The 20,457-nt window shown below is 17.6% G+C and overlaps 1 long non-coding RNA gene and 1 pseudogene across 1 annotated transcript; one reads left to right on the top strand and one right to left on the bottom strand.

Annotated features, from left to right (window-relative positions):
• Positions 1-5,944: 5,944 nt before the first annotated feature.
• On the bottom strand, positions 5,945-7,796 carry LOC134836422 (NADH-ubiquinone oxidoreductase chain 5-like; annotated as a pseudogene).
• Positions 7,797-17,415: 9,619 nt separating this feature from the next.
• On the top strand, positions 17,416-18,830 carry LOC134836421 (uncharacterized). The gene is made up of 2 exons (XR_010162292.1): positions 17,416-17,640; positions 17,700-18,830. It is a non-coding gene; the product is annotated as an uncharacterized LOC134836421 (long non-coding RNA).
• The last annotated feature ends 1,627 nt before the right edge of the window (positions 18,831-20,457 follow it).

Here is a 20,457-nt window from a genome sequence, read left to right as displayed (position 1 = left end):
TATATATATATATATATATATATATATATATATATATATATATATATATATATATATATATATATATATATATATATATATATATATATATATATATATATATATATATATATATATATATATATATATATATATATATATATATATATATATATATATATATATATATATATATATATATATATATATTTATAATAATAAAATATTTTTTTTATATTTAAAATAAAGTATAAAAATTATTAATTTTATATTTAATTAAATTTATATATAAATTTTTTCATGATTTTAAATTAAATTTTTTAATAATTTATATAATTTTTTTCTTCTTCTTTAGGACTACAACCATTTAAATAAATTTGTGATTTTTAAGATTTTATTAATTTAGAAATTAAGTATATAAATTTTTAAATTTAAATATCAATAAAATATTTTATATATAATTAAAATATACTTTAAATAAAACATTTTTTTAAAAAAATTATGTTAGTAGGATAAATTCTGATTAAATAGGTTGGTAAGTGAAATTAGTAGGATAAATTCTGATTAAATAGGTTGGTAAGTGAAATTAGTAGGATAAATTCTGATTAAATAGGTTGGTAAGTGAAATTAGTAGGATAAATTCTGATTAAATAGGTTGGTAAGTGAAATTAGTAGGATAAATTCTGATTAAATAGGTTGGTAAGTGAAATTAGTAGGATAAATTCTGATTAAATAGGTTGGTAAGTGAAATTAGTAGGATAAATTCTGATTAAATAGGTTGGTAAGTGAAATTAGTAGGATAAATTCTGATTAAATAGGTTGGTAAGTGAAATTAGTAGGATAAATTCTGATTAAATAGGTTGGTAAGTGAAAAACTTTAGTTTTAAAACACCTTTAAATTTGCAATTTAATATCATATTTGAATATAAAGTTAATTGATTAAAAAGAAAAAAATTCTTATAAATAAATTTACAATTTATCGCTTAATTTCAGCCATTTAATCAAAATAATTATTTTTTTTTAAAAAAAATATAGATAAAAAAAATAAAGTTTATATTTATTTTAAATTTGATAAAAAAAATTCATAATAATCGAAACAATGGTTATTTTCTACTAATCATAAAAATATTGGTACTTTATATTTTATTTTTGGAATTTGATCAGGATTAATTGGAACTTCTTTAAGAATATTAATTCGTTTAGAATTAAGACACCCAGGAGCTTTAATTGGGAATGATCAAATTTATAATGTAATTGTTACTGCTCATGCTTTTGTAATAATTTTTTTTATAGTAATACCTGTGATAATTGGTGGGTTTGGAAATTGATTAGTTCCTTTAATATTAGGAGCTCCTGATATAGCTTTTCCTCGGATAAATAATATAAGATTTTGATTATTACCTCCTTCAATTACTTTACTTTTATTAAGAAGTTTAGTGGAAAATGGGGCGGGAACTGGTTGAACTGTTTATCCTCCATTATCAGCTAATGTTTCTCATGCTGGGGCTTCAGTTGATTTAGCAATTTTTTCTTTACATTTAGCAGGGATTAGTTCAATTTTAGGAGCTGTAAATTTTTTAACAACAATTATTAATATACGACCAGTAGGAATATCATTTGATCGTGTTCCATTATTTGTTTGATCAGTATTTATTACAGCTATTTTATTATTATTATCTTTACCAGTATTAGCGGGAGCAATTACTATATTGTTAACGGATCGAAATATTAATACTTCTTTTTTTGACCCGGCAGGAGGAGGTGATCCTATTTTATACCAACATTTATTTTGATTTTTTGGTCACCCAGAAGTTTATATTTTAATTTTACCAGGATTTGGGATTGTTTCTCATATTATTTGTCAAGAAAGAGGAAAAAAAGAAGCTTTTGGAGTTTTAGGTATAATATATGCTATTGCTGCAATTGGTTTATTAGGATTTATTGTTTGAGCTCATCATATATTTACTGTTGGGTTAGATGTAGACACTCGAGCTTATTTTACTTCAGCTACTATAATTATTGCTGTTCCTACAGGGATTAAAATTTTTAGTTGAATAGCAACAATATATGGAACTCAATTAAACCTTACTCCTGCTTTGTTATGATCTTTAGGGTTTGTATTTTTATTTACTGTAGGAGGATTAACAGGTATTGTTTTAGCTAATTCTTCTTTAGATATTGTTTTACATGATACATATTATGTAGTAGCTCATTTTCATTATGTTTTATCAATAGGGGCTGTATTTGCTATTATAGGAGGGTTTGTTCATTGATATCCATTATTTACGGGTTTATCAATAGATACAATGTTATTAAAAGCTCAATTTTATATTATATTTTTGGGAGTAAACTTAACTTTTTTTCCTCAACATTTTTTAGGTTTATCAGGAATACCTCGACGATATTCAGATTATCCTGATTCTTATATTACATGAAATATAATTTCTTCTTTAGGATCTTTAATTTCATTTTTAGGAACTTTAATATTTTTATTTATTATATGAAAAAGTTTAGTTTCTAATCAATCTGTATTGTATTCAGAAAATTTAAATTCTTCAATTGAATGGTATCAAAATCTTCCTCCTTCTGAACATAGTTTCATACAAATACCTTTATTAATTAAATAAAAAAAGTTTTTATAAATAAAAATTTAATATGGCAGATAAATGCAATAGATTTAAATTCTATCAATAAAGTATAACTTTTATTAAAATTATTAATGGCAACTTGAGGAAGTATATTTTTATTAGATAGAAGTTCTCCTGTAATAGAACAATTAAATTTTTTTCATGATCATACTTTATTAGTATTAATAATTATTACAGTTTTAATTGGTAATTCTATATTATCTTTATTTTTTAATAAATTTTCTAATCGATTTTTATTAATAGATCAATTTATTGAAATTTTTTGAACAATTATACCAGTTTTAGTTTTATTTGCAGTAGCTTTACCTTCTATACGATTATTATATTTATTAGATGATCCTTACAAATCTTCAATTAGTGTAAAAGTTATTGGGCATCAATGATATTGAAGATATGAATATCCTGATTTCAATAATTTAGAATTTGATTCTTATATAATTCCTACTAATGAATTAAATATAAATGAATTTCGTTTATTAGATGTAGATAATCGATTAATTTTACCTAGATATACAAATATTCGATTTATTGTTTCAGCAATAGATGTATTACATTCATGAACAATTCCATCTCTAGGAATTAAAGTAGATGCTGTACCTGGTCGATTAAATCAAATTAATACTTATATATATCGAGTTGGTTTATATTTTGGTCAATGTTCAGAAATTTGTGGGGCAAATCATAGATTTATACCAATTGTTTTAGAATCTGTTTCTATTAAATATTTTATTGCTTGAATAAAAAATTTTATAAATTAATTTTTTATTATATTAAATAAAAAAATTAGTTAAATTTATAACATTAGTTTGTCAAACTAAAATTATTTCTATAAATATTTTTTAATCCCACAAATAGCTCCTTTAAAATGAATTATTTTATTTTTAATTTTTTTATTTACATATATATTTGTTAATTTTATGAATTATTATTTATTTATACCAAAAATTGTTGATTTAAAAAATTTTGATAAAAATTCTAATAAAAATTTAAATAAAAAATTTTTAATAAAATGATAATAAATTTATTTTCAGTTTTTGATCCTTGTTCATCAATTTATAATTTTTCATTAAATTGAATAAGAACATTTTTGATTTTTTTATTAATACCAATATCTTATTGAATTATTCCTTCTCGAATTTCTTTTATAATGCAAACAATTTTTCAAGTTTTACATAAAGAATTTAAAATTTTATTAGGTGTTAATTCATTTAATGGGTCAACATTTTTATTTATTAATTTATTTGTGTTTATTTTTTTTAATAATTTTTTAGGGTTATTTCCTTATATTTTTACTTCTTCTAGACATTTAGTATTTACATTGACTTTAAGATTACCTTTATGAATTAGTTTTATATTATATGGGTGAATTAATAATACTCAACATATATTTTGTCATTTAGTACCTCAAGGTACACCTAGATTATTAATACCTTTTATAGTATGTATTGAAACAATTAGAAATTTTATTCGCCCAGGTACTTTAGCTGTCCGGTTAACTGCTAATATAATTGCTGGACATTTATTAATAACTTTATTAGGAAATACAGGAGTATCAATAAGAACTATATTTGTAAGAATTTTAATTATTGTGCAAATTTTATTATTAACTTTAGAATCAGCAGTATCAATTATTCAAGCTTATGTATTTGCTGTATTAACAACTTTATATGCTAGAGAAATTAATTAATTAATAATGATAAACCATTCTAATCACCCATTTCATTTAGTAGATTATAGTCCTTGACCATTAACAGGAGCTTTAGGAGCTTTTTGTTCAGTAACTGGATTAGTTCAATGATTTCATCAATATAGATTAAATTTATTTATAATAGGAAATATTATTACTTTATTAACTATATATCAATGATGACGTGATATTTCTCGAGAAGGGACCTTTCAAGGTTTACATACATATGATGTTGTTACTGGTCTTCGATGGGGTATAATTTTATTTATTACATCAGAAGTTTGTTTTTTTTTTTCATTTTTTTGAACTTTTTTTCATAGAAGATTATCTCCTACTATTGAGTTAGGGGAAATTTGGCCTCCTTTAAATATTCAAGCATTTAATCCTTTTCAGATTCCTTTATTAAATACAGTAATTTTATTAACTTCTGGAATTACAATTACTTGAGCTCATCATAGATTAATAGAAAATAATAAACAACAAACTACTCAAGGTTTATTTTTTACTATTTTATTAGGACTATATTTTTCTATTCTTCAAGGTTATGAATATATAGAAGCATCTTTTACAATGTCTGATTCAGTATATGGTTCAATTTTTTTTTTAACTACAGGATTTCATGGATTACATGTATTAATTGGAACAATATTTTTAATTATTTGTTTAATTCGTCATTTAAATAATCATTTCTCTATAAATCATCATTTTGGGTTTGAAGCTGCTGCATGATATTGACATTTTGTAGATGTAGTATGATTATTTGTTTATATTTCTATTTATTGATGAGGTAATTATTTATATAATATAAAAAGTATATATGACTTCCAATCATAAAGTTTATTAATTAATATAAATAATAATAATTTTAATAATTTTATTAATTATTACCATAATTATTTCTAATATTGTTATAATTTTAGCTTCAATTTTATCAAAAAAATCTTTTTATGATCGAGAAAAAAATTCTCCTTTTGAATGTGGATTTGAACCTTTTAATTCTTCTCGTTTACCTTTTTCTTTACGATTTTTTTTAATTGCTATTATTTTTTTAATTTTTGATGTAGAAATTGCTTTAATATTCCCTATAATTTTTTCATTAAAAATTAATTCTTTAATTAATTGAAGAATTACTATTTTAATTTTTTTAATAGTTTTAATTTTAGGTTTATTTCATGAGTGAAATCAAGGAGCTTTAGATTGAAATAATTAATTTTTTAAAAATAGGGTTGTAGTTTAAATAAAAAATATTTGATTTGCATTCAAAAGAAATAATTTTTATCTGCCTTATTTTTTTTTAAAAAAAAATAAGAAGCAAATTGATTGTGATTAGTTTCGACCTAATTTAAGACTAAAGTCCTTATTTTTAATTGAAACCAAAATAGAGGTATATCATTGTTAATGATAAAATTGAAAATATTATTCCAATTAAAAGAATATTGGATTAAGAAAAAGCTGCTAACTTCTTTCTTTAATGGTTTAACTCCATTTATATTCTTATTTATATAGTTTAAAAAAAAACATTACATTTTCATTGTAAAAATAAATTTTATTTTATAAATTTAAATTATTTAAAAACAAAAAAGTTTCTTTGACAGCTTCAATGTCATGCTCTAAATATAAGCTATTTAAATAAAATATTATAAAAAAATAAAAAATTAATCAACTAAAAAATACTATAAAATAAAATTTTAAATTATTTTTTATTAAAACTTGTAAAAAAGATGAAATATGTAAAAATCTATAAAAAAGATTTTTTACTATAAATGTTTCTAATCAACCATAATCAGAAGATTTTGTATATATTTCTCTTATAAATAAAGGGTATTTAGTAATATTTACTGTAACAATAAAAGGTAAAAATCATATTGAACCAAAAAATATTACAGAAAATTTAAATTTTATAATTTTTGATTTTAAAAAAATTATTCATTTTGATAAAATTGTTCCTATAATCCCCCCTAATACACAAACTATTAAAGTTATTAATTTTAAGTATAAAGGTAAAATAATAAAATAAGGAATTGGGAAAATTATTCAACTTAAAATACATCCTCCAATAATTGTTATAATTAATAAACCTATTATTCTAAAAATTATTGTAATAGAATTGTCATTTAAATAATGATAAGTTCATCTATTAAAATTAGAATATAATGTATAATAAATCAAACGAAATCTATAACAAACAGTTAAACCTGTAGAAAAATAAAATAAAAAATAAGACAAAATATTAATTCTATTATTAAAAACTACTATTTCTAAAATTAAATCTTTTGAATAAAATCCAGAAAGAAAAGGTATTCCACATAAAGCTAAATTAGCAATATTAAAGTTTATAATAGTTATTGGCATTTGTAAAATTAAAGAACCTATATAACGAATATCTTGAAAATTTTTTATATTATGAATAATTATTCCTGCACATATAAATAATAAAGCTTTAAATAAAGCATGTGTTAATAAATGAAAAAATGCTAAATAAGTTAATCTTATTGCTAAAGTTCTTATTATTAATCCTAATTGTCTTAAAGTAGAAAGAGCAATAATTTTTTTTAAATCAAATTCAAAATTTGCCCCTAATCCTGCTATAAATATAGTTAATATTCTAATTAATAATAAAATTTTTCTAGAAAATAAATGTATTAATAAATTATTAAATCGAATTAATAAATAAACTCCTGCTGTTACTAATGTTGATGAATGAACTAAAGCAGAAACAGGAGTAGGTGCTGCTATTGCAGCTGGTAATCAAGCAGAAAATGGAATCTGAGCTCTTTTAGTTATAGCTGCTAAAATTAATATTGAACCAATAATTTTTAAATAAAAATCATTTTTTATAATATCTAAATAAAAGATATAATTTCATGAACCAAAATTTAATATTCAAGCAATTGATAATAAAATTAATACATCACCAATTCGATTAGATAAAAATGTTAATATACCTGCATTAAAAGATTTAATATTTTGATAATAAATTACTAAACAATAAGATACTAATCCTAAACCATCTCATCCTAATAAAATTCTGATTAAATTTGGACTAATAATTAATAAAAATATTGAAAATACAAATATTAAAATTAACATAATAAATCGATTTATATTTTTATCATTATTTATATATTCTTTTCTATATAAAATTACTAAACAAGAAATTAATCTAACAAATGATAAAAAAAAACAGGATATTCAATCAATCAAAATAGTTATTACAATTATTGAGGAATTTACAGATATTAATTCTAATTCATAAAAATATCTTATTTCATTTATTAAACAATAAGAACCTTTTAAAAATATAATTACTCTAAATAAAAATAAAAATAAATAATAAATTACACAAATTGATAAATTAATCACTATTTATATATTTTTTTTTAATTTTAAAAATTAATATTAATTTAATTTAATAAATTAATGAATATGAAAAATCATATAATTTACCCTATCAAGGTAACCCTTTTAATCAGGCAATTCATTGAATTATTTAAAGTAAATTATATACATTTTTGATTCCACAAATCAATGTTTTTTTTAAACTATTTAAATTATTTAAATTTAAAAATTAATATTTTTTAAATTCAAAATATACAAAAATCAGGTTTTAAAATAAGTAAGTTTAAAGGTAACCAATGTAATATTAAAACTAAATTTTCTCGAACAGTAGAAATATTATAATTTAATATTAATGAATTTAAATTACCGTGTTGATTTCTACAATATAAATAAATTGAATATGCCCCCCCTAAAAAAGTTATTAAAGAAATAAAAAATATTCTTAATCAAGATCAGTTAATAATTGAAGTTAATAAAAAAATTTCACCTATTAAATTTAAAGATGGAGGTGCAGCTATATTTCTAATTCTTAATAAAAATCATCATATAGAAATTCTTGGGATAAAATTTATTAATCCTTTATTAATAAATAAACTTCGTCTTCTTGTTCGTTCATAAATAATATTTGATAAACAAAACAACCCTGAAGAACATAAACCATGTCCAATTATTAAAATATAAGAACCTATAAATCCTCAAATAGAAAGAGTTATTAATCCACTAATTGCAATTCCTATGTGAGCTACAGAAGAATAAGCAATTAAAGCTTTTATATCTACTTGTATTAAACATATTAATCTAATTAATATCCCACCAATTAATGAAATTACATAAAATATAATATTATATTTTATTGATAAAGATTGAATTAAAATATAAATTCGAAATAATCCATAACCCCCTAATTTTAATAAAACTCCAGCTAAAATTATTGATCCTGAAACAGGAGCTTCTACATGAGCTTTTAATAATCATAAATGAACAAAAAATATTGGTATTTTTACTAAAAAAGCTATAATTAATCTAAAATATAATAATCTAAATTTATAATCTTTAAATAATATAAAGTAACTTAATGAATTTAAATTATTCTGACAATATAATAAAGTTATTAATAAAGGTAAAGAAGCAAATAATGTATAAAATATCAAATAAAACCCAGCTTGTAATCGTTCAGGTTGATATCCTCACCCTAAAATTAAAAAAAAGGTTGGAATTAATCTTCTTTCAAAAAAAAAATAAAATAAAAATAAATTTAATGAAGAAAAAGTTAAAATTAAAGTTAATATAAGAAAAATTACTATAAAAATAAAATAATTTAATTTATTATTGTATTTATAAATTTTTTCTCTAGATATAAATATTAAGGAAGTAATTCATAATCTTAATAAAATTAATCCATAGGATAAAATATCTAATCCTAAAAAATAAGAAATTTTTGTAGGAAAAAAATTACAATTTATTATTATAATTATAAATAAAAAAAATAATAAAAAAATAAAATTTTGAACCATTCAAAAAAATTTTTTATTAAATCTTATAATTAAAATTCTTATTGAAAAAAAAAAAATATTAACATTGTAAAATATTAAAAGTTTGAAAATAATCATTTCCATGAGTTCGAATTAAAGCTACTAAAATTGATAATCCTAAAGAACCTTCACAAACACTAAATGTTAAAAACATTATTCTATAAAAATATTCAAAATTTATAAAATTTAAACAAATAAATATTATTCCATAAATAATTAATACAATTATTTCTAAACTAATTAATGTTATTAATAAATGTTTATGATTAAAAATAAAAACTATTAAACTTAAAATAAATAAAATTAAATAAATTCATAAATTTAAATAAATTATCATTAGTAGTTTTAATAGTTTAAAAAAAACATTGGTTTTGTAAACCAAAAATAAATATATTTTTTTAAAATATCAGAAAAAAATAAATTATTCATCTTTAATCTCCAAAATTAATATTTTTATTAAACTATTTTCTGAAATTAATTTTATTATAATGATATTTTTATTAATTAATTCATTTATATTTACTCAATTAACCCATCCTATAGCAATAGGATTAATTTTATTGATGCAAACTATATTAACTTGTTTATTTACAGGAATTTTATCAAAAACTTTTTGATTTTCTTACATTTTATTTTTAATTTTTATTGGGGGGTTATTAATTTTATTTATTTATATATCATCTTTAAATTCTAATGAAAAATTTAATTTTTCAAGAATATTTTTTTTAAAAATATTCATTTTATTTATGATAATAAGATTTTTATTTATAATATTCAATAAATTATTTATTGAATTATTTTTTAATCATGAAATAATAAATTTTTTCTCTAATATTAATTTAATAAAAGAAAATTTTTTAATTAATTCAAAAATATACGAATTACCTAATAATTTTTTAATAATTTTTTTAATTAATTATTTATTATTTAATTTAGTAATTGTAGTAAAAATTACTAACTTTTTTTATGGGCCTTTACGAATTTCTTACTAATGAATAAATCTTATCGAAATAGACATCCTTTATTAAAAATTGTTAATAATTCATTAATTGATTTACCTGCTCCTTGTAATCTTTCTATTTGATGAAATTTTGGTTCATTATTAGGATTATGTTTAATTATTCAAATTTTAACTGGTTTATTTTTAGCCATACATTATACAGCAGATATTCAATTAGCTTTTAATTCAGTTAATCATATTTGTCGTGATGTTAATTATGGTTGATTATTACGAACTATACATGCTAATGGTGCAAGTTTTTTTTTTATTTGTATTTATTTACATATTGGACGAGGTTTATATTATAAATCATACTTAAATACTCATACATGAAATGTAGGAGTATTATTATTATTTTTAACTATAGGAACAGCTTTTATAGGTTATGTTCTTCCTTGAGGACAAATATCATTTTGAGGGGCTACAGTTATTACTAATTTATTATCCGCAATTCCATTTTTAGGGTTAGATTTAGTTCAATGATTATGAGGGGGATTTGCTGTTGATAATGCAACTTTAACACGATTTTTTACATTTCATTTTTTATTACCTTTTTTAATTTTAGGTACTACAGTAATTCATTTATTATTTTTACATCAATTAGGTTCTAATAATCCTTTAGGAATTAATAGTAATGTTAATAAAATTCATTTTCATCCTTATTATATTTATAAAGATTTAGTAGGATTTTTAATATTATTAATATTTTTAATTATTTTATGTTTAACTAATCCATATATATTAGGAGACCCAGATAATTTTATTCCAGCTAATCCATTAAGAACACCAGTTCATATTCAACCAGAATGATATTTTTTATTTGCTTATGCAATTCTTCGATCAATTCCTAATAAATTAGGTGGAGTTATTGCTCTAGTTATATCAATTGCTATTTTATTTATTATACCTTTTGTTAATAAAAGAAATTTTCGTTCATTAAGATTTTATCCTGTAAATAAAATAATATTTTGATTATTTTTTATTATTGTAATTTTATTAACATGAATTGGAGCTCGTCCTGTAGAAAGACCATTTATTTTAACTGGACAAATTTTGACTATTTTATATTTTTTATATTTTTTAATTAATCCATTAATGATAAAATTATGAGATAATTTTATTAAATAATTAAATCAATGAGCTTGTAAAAGCATATGTTTTGAAAACATAAGAAAAAATTTTTTATTTTATTGATTTTACTTTAAATTATTCATAAAATTAAAATAAATAAAATTATTTTAAATCTAATAAATAAAATTAAATAACATAATGAAAAAGGTAAATAACTTTTTCATGCTAAATATATTAATTTATCATAACGAAATCGAGGTATTGTTCCTCGTACTCAAATAAAAAAAAAGCAATAAAAGATAATTTTATATAAAAAAATAAATTAAATAAATTTGAACCTAAAAATATTACTCTAAATAATATTCTTATAAATAAAATTCTAGCATATTCAGCTAAAAAAATTAAAGCAAATCCTCCTCTAGCGTATTCAACATTAAATCCTGAAACTAATTCTGATTCTCCTTCTGTAAAATCAAAAGGAGTACGATTAGTTTCAGCTAAAGAAGAAATTAATCAAACATAACTTAGAGGAATTGTTAAAAAAATTAACCATAAATTAATTTGTTTTAAATAAAAATCGATAAAAGAAAATCTAAATACTAAAATAATTAAAGAGATAAAAATTAAAGCTAATCTAACTTCATAAGAAATTGTTTGAGCTACTGCTCGCAATCCTCCTAATAAAGAATATTTAGAATTAGATGATCACCCAGCAATTATAATTCTATATACTCTAATTCTTGTACAGGATAAAAAAAATAAAATCCCTAAATTAAAAGAAAATAATTTGATTAATAAAGGAAATCTAATTCATAAAAATAAAATTAAAAATAAAGAAAATACAGGGCAAAAATAATAAATTAAATAATTAGAAATATTTGGATAAATTATTTCTTTAGAGAATAATTTAATTGCATCTCTAAAAGGTTGTAAAATTCCATTAATTCCTAATTTATTAGGACCTTTACGAATTTGAATATAACCTAAAATTTTTCGTTCAAATAATGTTAAAAAAGCAACTCTTACTATTACACAAATAATTAAAATTAAAGAACCAATTACAGGTAAAATAAAATCTAATAATATCATTTTATTGTTTGTATATTATACATTTATAAATTCTAAATTTATCACATTCAAATCTGTCAAAACAATATTAATATTTTAATATAAATCTATTTTAATAATAAAATTAATATATTTGGTCCTTTCGTACTAAAATATATAAATAAAAAAAAGATAGAAACCAACCTGGCTTACGCCGGTCTGAACTCAAATCATGTAAGAATTTAAAAGTCGAACAGACTTAAATTTTAAACTTCTACACCTAAATTAATTCTTAATTCAACATCGAGGTCGCAAACTATTTTATCGATAAGAACTCTTTAAAATAATTACGCTGTTATCCCTAAAGTAACTTAATTTTTTAAACATTTAATATTATTATATATTCAATAATTTAATTATATTTATAAAACAAAATAAAAGTTTTTTAAATTTCATTATCCTCCCAATAAAATTTTTAATAAATAATTTATTTAAATTTTTTCAAAATTTATATTATCAATTAAAAATAAAGATTTATAGGGTCTTCTCGTCTAATTTTTTTATTTTAGCATTTTTACTAAAAATTTAAATTCATTTTTATTAATATAAAAATAGTTGATATCTCATCCAACCATTCATACTAGCCTTTAATTAAAAGACAATGGATTATGCTACCTTTGCACAGTCAGAATACTGCGGCCGTTAAATTTTCACCGGGCAGGTTAAACTTTTTATTCATTCAAAAAGACATGTTTTTGATAAACAAGTGGACATCATTTTTGCCGAATTCTTATAAATTAATTTATTGATAAAAAATTAATTTTACAAAAAAAAATTACTAATTAAATCATTATTTTAAAAATTTTTTAATTAAACTTTTTATCTTAATAAATATTTAAAATTTTTTAAAATATTAATATTTAATTAAATAAATTATAACATTTTTATTAATTAAAACTAATTTTAAGCTTAAATTTTTTTAATTTTTCTAAAAATTTTTAAAAATTTATAATAAAGCTTATCCCTTATTATATATAAATTAATTAAATAATTAATTAATCAAAAAATTAATTATTAATTAATTTATAATTTAAAATTATTTCTTAAGAAATTAGATAAATTTATATACGATTAACTTTTAATTTCTAATAAAAATTTTAAAATAATTATACCATATTAAATTTAAAAATTTATTAAATCATATAAATTCGAAACTAATCAATTTAAATTATTAATTTAATTTACTTTGAAACACAAAATACAATTAATTAAATTTAATTTTTAAATTAGCAATTTTCAATTTTTTCAAATTTCTTTTTCAATACTAATTTTCTATAATTAAATTTATTTTTTCTTTAAAAATTACTAAAAATATTTTTATTAAAATTCTTTTTATTAATAATTAATAAATAATTTTTTATAAATCAATTTAATTTGATTTGCACAAATATTTTTTCAATGTAACTGAAATACTTTTCTATTAAAGTTTTAAATTGAATTCTAAAAACATTTTCCAATATTTTTACTTTGTTACGACTTATCTCATTTTAGAATGAGAGCGACGGGCAATATGTACATATTTTAGAGTCTAATTCAATTAAATTTTATAAATTAATTTACTTTCAAATTCTTCTTTTAAATAAAATCAATTTATTTATCTGATAAAATAAAATTTAATGAAATTCATTTCTTCTTAACTATAAACTATGCCTTGACTTGACATTAAATATAATTTTATAAAAATTTTTATTGAAATTTAAATTTTTAAATATATTCAATAACAGCGGTATATAAATTTAATTAAATTAAGTAAACTTTAACGAGGATTATCGATTATAGAACAAATTTCTCTGATTAATTAAAATACCGCCAAATTTTTTAATTTTTAAGAATTTAACTATAAATGATCTATTATAATAATTTGTATTTAATAATAGGGTATCTAATCCTAGTTTATAAAAAATTTTTTTTAATTTCATAAAATTTTTAATAATAAAATTATTTATTTAAAATTTCATCTAATAAATAAATTTTTTTATTAATTTTTATTCTATTAATTATTAATAAAAAAATTTTATTTACTTTATTAGTATAACCGCAGTTGCTGGCACTAAATTTACCAAAGTTATTTATAAATTATTAAATCAAAATTTCTTTATTTTTTAATATTATTTACTGAAAATAAAATTAATTTAATTTTTAAAATTTTATAAATTCTCTTATTAAATTTCATGTAATATATTTATAAAACAAAATTTTATACTAAAATCAAATATTTTTTAATTATTAATTTAAAAATTTTTAAAAAAATTATTTATTTAAAAAATTTTTATAAAATAATAAAATTATTTTAAATTTAAAGCTTAAAAATAATTTTTTATAGTTAACTTTGAAGGTTAAAAGTTTTTTTTAACTTAAAGCTTTTCATTAGAAGTAATTGTTAAATTACTATAAAATGGTTTAAAGGACCAATGCTTACTTTCAGCCATCTAATGAATAATTATAAATAATAGAATTAAACTATTTCTTAAAAATTCAAAATTTTTAGTGCATCATACACCAAAATATACTATTTTAAAATATATAATTATTTAATAAAAAAATTAAAAAAAAATATAAACTTACAATATTAAAAAAAATAATTAATTTTATTATTTTATTTTTTTTAAAATTTAAAAAATTTCATTTTATAGAAGGATAAAATATAACAAATGAAGTTAAAGTTAATCGCATATAAAAAAATAATGTTAATAATGATATCATTACTAAAAATAAAATTAAAAAAAATATTTTATCTATTAATAAAAATTCAATTACTATTCATTTTGGTAAAAACCCTAAAAATGGGGGTAAACCACCTAAAGAAAAAAAATTTATTATAAATAAAATTTTTAACAAATTTCTATTAATTCCATTATTTTTAAATATATATAACTGATTAAAATTGAAAAGATTAAAATTTTTAAAAATTATAATTAAACATAAATTTAAAATAAAATAAATAAAAAAATACAACAACCATAAATAATTTCTATAAGTTATTGCTATTAATAACCAACTAATATGATTAATAGAAGAAAAACTTAACAATTTTTGTAAAGAAGTTTGATTTAAACCTCCTACAGCTCCTACAAAACATGATAATAAAATAAAAATAATTAATTGATTTAAAAAAGAAAAATAAGAAACAATAGTTAAAGGAGCTAATTTCTGTCAAGTTAATAATAATAAAGAATTTATTCATGATAAACCTTCAATAATATTAGGAAATCAAAAATGGAAAGGAGCCGCACCTAATTTTATTATTATTGAAAAAATTAATAAAATTGATTCATATCTTAAAAAAATATAATTAAAATTTGAAAATTTTAATATATATATAATAGAAACAAATAAAAAAACTATTGAAGCTAATGCTTGTACTAAAAAATACTTAATAGATATTTCAGTTGAATTTAAATTATTTTTTTCAGAAATTAAAGGAATAAAAGACATTAAATTTATTTCTAATCCCATTCATATTCCTAATCAAGAAGAAGAAGAAATTGTTATAATTGTTCCAATAAATAATATAAAAATAAAAAATATTTTATAAATATAATTAATAATTATAAAAAAAAGGAATTAACCTTTATAATTGGGGTATGAACCCAATAGCTTAAATTAGCTTATTTTTATCCTACTAATTTCACTTACCAACCTATTTAATCAGAATTTATCCTACTAATTTCACTTACCAACCTATTTAATCAGAATTTATCCTACTAATTTCACTTACCAACCTATTTAATCAGAATTTATCCTACTAATTTCACTTACCAACCTATTTAATCAGAATTTATCCTACTAATTTCACTTACCAACCTATTTAATCAGAATTTATCCTACTAATTTCACTTACCAACCTTTATCCTACTAATTTCACTTACCAACCTATTTAATCAGAATTTATCCTACTAATTTCACTTACCAACCTATTTAATCAGAATTTATCCTACTAATTTCACTTACCAACCTATTTAATCAGAATTTATCCTACTAATTTCACTTACCAACCTATTTAATCAGAATTTATCCTACTAATTTCACTTACCAACCTATTTAATCAGAATTTATCCTACTAACATAATTTTTTTAAAAAAATGTTTTATTTAAAGTATATTTTAATTATATATAAAATATTTTATTGATATTTAAATTTAAAAATTTATATACTTAATTTCTAAATTAATAAAATCTTAAAAATCACAAATTTATTTAAATGGTTGTAGTCCTAAAGAAGAATTATATAAATTATTAAAAAATTTAATTTAAAATCATGAAAAAATTTATATAAATTTAATAATAATTAATTTTTAATTTAAAAAATTAAAAAATTTATTATTTAAAATATATAAAAAATTATATATATAATATATATAAAAAATATATATGAATATATATATAAAATATATATATATATATATATATATTATATATATATATAAATATATATATATATATATATATATATATATATATATATATATATATATATATATATATATATATATATATATATATATATATATATATATATATATATATATATATATATATATATATATATATATATATATATATATATATATATATATATATATATATATATATATATATATATATATATATATATATATATATATATATATATATATATATATATATATATATATATATATATATATATATATATATATATATATATATATATATATATATATATATATATATATATATATATATATATATATATATATATATATATTTTAAATAATAAAATATTTTTTATTTTTATATTTAAAATAAAGTATAAAAATTATTAATTTTATATTTAATTAAATTTATATATAAATTTTTTCATGATTTTAAATTAAATTTTTTAATAATTTATATAATTTTTTTCTTCTTCTTTAGGACTACAACCATTTAAATAAATTTGTGATTTTTAAGATTTTATTAATTTAGAAATTAAGTATATAAATTTTTAAATTTAAATATCAATAAAATATTTTATATATAATTAAAATATACTTTAAATAAAACATTTTTTTAAAAAAATTATGTTAGTAGGATAAATTCTGATTAAATAGGTTGGTAAGTGAAATTAGTAGGATAAATTCTGATTAAATAGGTTGGTAAGTGAAATTAGTAGGATAAATTCTGATTAAATAGGTTGGTAAGTGAAATTAGTAGGATAAATTCTGATTAAATAGGTTGGTAAGTGAAATTAGTAGGATAAATTCTGATTAAATAGGTTGGTAAGTGAAATTAGTAGGATAAATTCTGATTAAATAGGTTGGTAAGTGAAATTAGTAGGATAAATTCTGATTGTAGGATAAATTCTGATTAAATAGGTTGGTAAGTGAAATTAGTAGGATAAAAATAAGCTAATTTAAGCTATTGGGTTCATACCCCAATTATAAAGGTTAATTCCTTTTTTTTATAATTATTAATTATATTTATAAAATATTTTTTATTTTTATATTATTTATTGGAACAATTATAACAATTTCTTCTTCTTCTTGATTAGGAATATGAATGGGATTAGAAATAAATTTAATGTCTTTTATTCCTTTAATTTCTGAAAAAAATAATTTAAATTCAACTGAAATATCTATTAAGTATTTTTTAGTACAAGCATTAGCTTCAATAGTTTTTTTATTTGTTTCTATTATATATATATTAAAATTTTCAAATTTTAATTATATTTTTTTAAGATATGAATCAATTTTATTAATTTTTTCAATAATAATAAAATTAGGTGCGGCTCCTTTCCATTTTTGATTTCCTAATATTATTGAAGGTTTATCATGAATAAATTCTTTATCATTATTAACTTGACAGAAATTAGCTCCTTTAACTATTGTTTCTTATTTTTCTTTTTTAAATCAATTAATTATTTTTATTTTATTATCATGTTTTGTAGGAGCTGTAGGAGGTTTAAATCAAACTTCTTTACAAAAATTGTTAAGTTTTTCTTCTATTAATCATATTAGTTGGTTATTAATAGCAATAACTTATAGAAATTATTTATGGTTGTTGTATTTTTTTATTTATTTTATTTTAAATTTATGTTTAATTATAATTTTTAAAAATTTTAATCTTTTCAATTTTAATCAGTTATATATATTTAAAAATAATGGAATTAATAGAAATTTGTTAAAAATTTTATTTATAATAAATTTTTTTTCTTTAGGTGGTTTACCCCCATTTTTAGGGTTTTTACCAAAATGAATAGTAATTGAATTTTTATTAATAGATAAAATATTTTTTTTAATTTTATTTTTAGTAATGATATCATTATTAACATTATTTTTTTATATGCGATTAACTTTAACTTCATTTGTTATATTTTATCCTTCTATAAAATGAAATTTTTTAAATTTTAAAAAAAATAAAATAATAAAATTAATTATTTTTTTTAATATTGTAAGTTTATATTTTTTTTTAATTTTTTTATTAAATAATTATATATTTTAAAATAGTATATTTTGGTGTATGATGCACTAAAAATTTTGAATTTTTAAGAAATAGTTTAATTCTATTATTTATAATTATTCATTAGATGGCTGAAAGTAAGCATTGGTCCTTTAAACCATTTTATAGTAATTTAACAATTACTTCTAATGAAAAGCTTTAAGTTAAAAAAAACTTTTAACCTTCAAAGTTAACTATAAAAAATTATTTTTAAGCTTTAAATTTAAAATAATTTTATTATTTTATAAAAATTTTTTAAATAAATAATTTTTTTAAAAATTTTTAAATTAATAATTAAAAAATATTTGATTTTAGTATAAAATTTTGTTTTATAAATATATTACATGAAATTTAATAAGAGAATTTATAAAATTTTAAAAATTAAATTAATTTTATTTTCAGTAAATAATATTAAAAAATAAAGAAATTTTGATTTAATAATTTATAAATAACTTTGGTAAATTTAGTGCCAGCAACTGCGGTTATACTAATAAAGTAAATAAAATTTTTTTATTAATAATTAATAGAATAAAAATTAATAAAAAAATTTATTTATTAGATGAAATTTTAAATAAATAATTTTATTATTAAAAATTTTATGAAATTAAAAAAAATTTTTTATAAACTAGGATTAGATACCCTATTATTAAATACAAATTATTATAATAGATCATTTATAGTTAAATTCTTAAAAATTAAAAAATTTGGCGGTATTTTAATTAATCAGAGAAATTTGTTCTATAATCGATAATCCTCGTTAAAGTTTACTTAATTTAATTAAATTTATATACCGCTGTTATTGAATATATTTAAAAATTTAAATTTCAATAAAAATTTTTATAAAATTATATTTAATGTCAAGTCAAGGCATAGTTTATAGTTAAGAAGAAATGAATTTCATTAAATTTTATTTTATCAGATAAATAAATTGATTTTATTTAAAAGAAGAATTTGAAAGTAAATTAATTTATAAAATTTAATTGAATTAGACTCTAAAATATGTACATATTGCCCGTCGCTCTCATTCTAAAATGAGATAAGTCGTAACAAAGTAAAAATATTGGAAAATGTTTTTAGAATTCAATTTAAAACTTTAATAGAAAAGTATTTCAGTTACATTGAAAAAATATTTGTGCAAATCAAATTAAATTGATTTATAAAAAATTATTTATTAATTATTAATAAAAAGAATTTTAATAAAAATATTTTTAGTAATTTTTAAAGAAAAAATAAATTTAATTATAGAAAATTAGTATTGAAAAAGAAATTTGAAAAAATTGAAAATTGCTAATTTAAAAATTAAATTTAATTAATTGTATTTTGTGTTTCAAAGTAAATTAAATTAATAATTTAAATTGATTAGTTTCGAATTTATATGATTTAATAAATTTTTAAATTTAATATGGTATAATTATTTTAAAATTTTTATTAGAAATTAAAAGTTAATCGTATATAAATTTATCTAATTTCTTAAGAAATAATTTTAAATTATAAATTAATTAATAATTAATTTTTTGATTAATTAATTATTTAATTAATTTATATATAATAAGGGATAAGCTTTATTATAAATTTTTAAAAATTTTTAGAAAAATTAAAAAAATTTAAGCTTAAAATTAGTTTTAATTAATAAAA

This window comes from Culicoides brevitarsis, unplaced genomic scaffold (assembly GCF_036172545.1).
Source record: "Culicoides brevitarsis isolate CSIRO-B50_1 unplaced genomic scaffold, AGI_CSIRO_Cbre_v1 contig_26, whole genome shotgun sequence".
NCBI classification, from domain to species: domain Eukaryota; kingdom Metazoa; phylum Arthropoda; class Insecta; order Diptera; family Ceratopogonidae; genus Culicoides; species Culicoides brevitarsis.
Note: the sequence above shows the minus strand (reverse complement) of the source record. Positions and strands in the feature narration are given on the sequence as shown.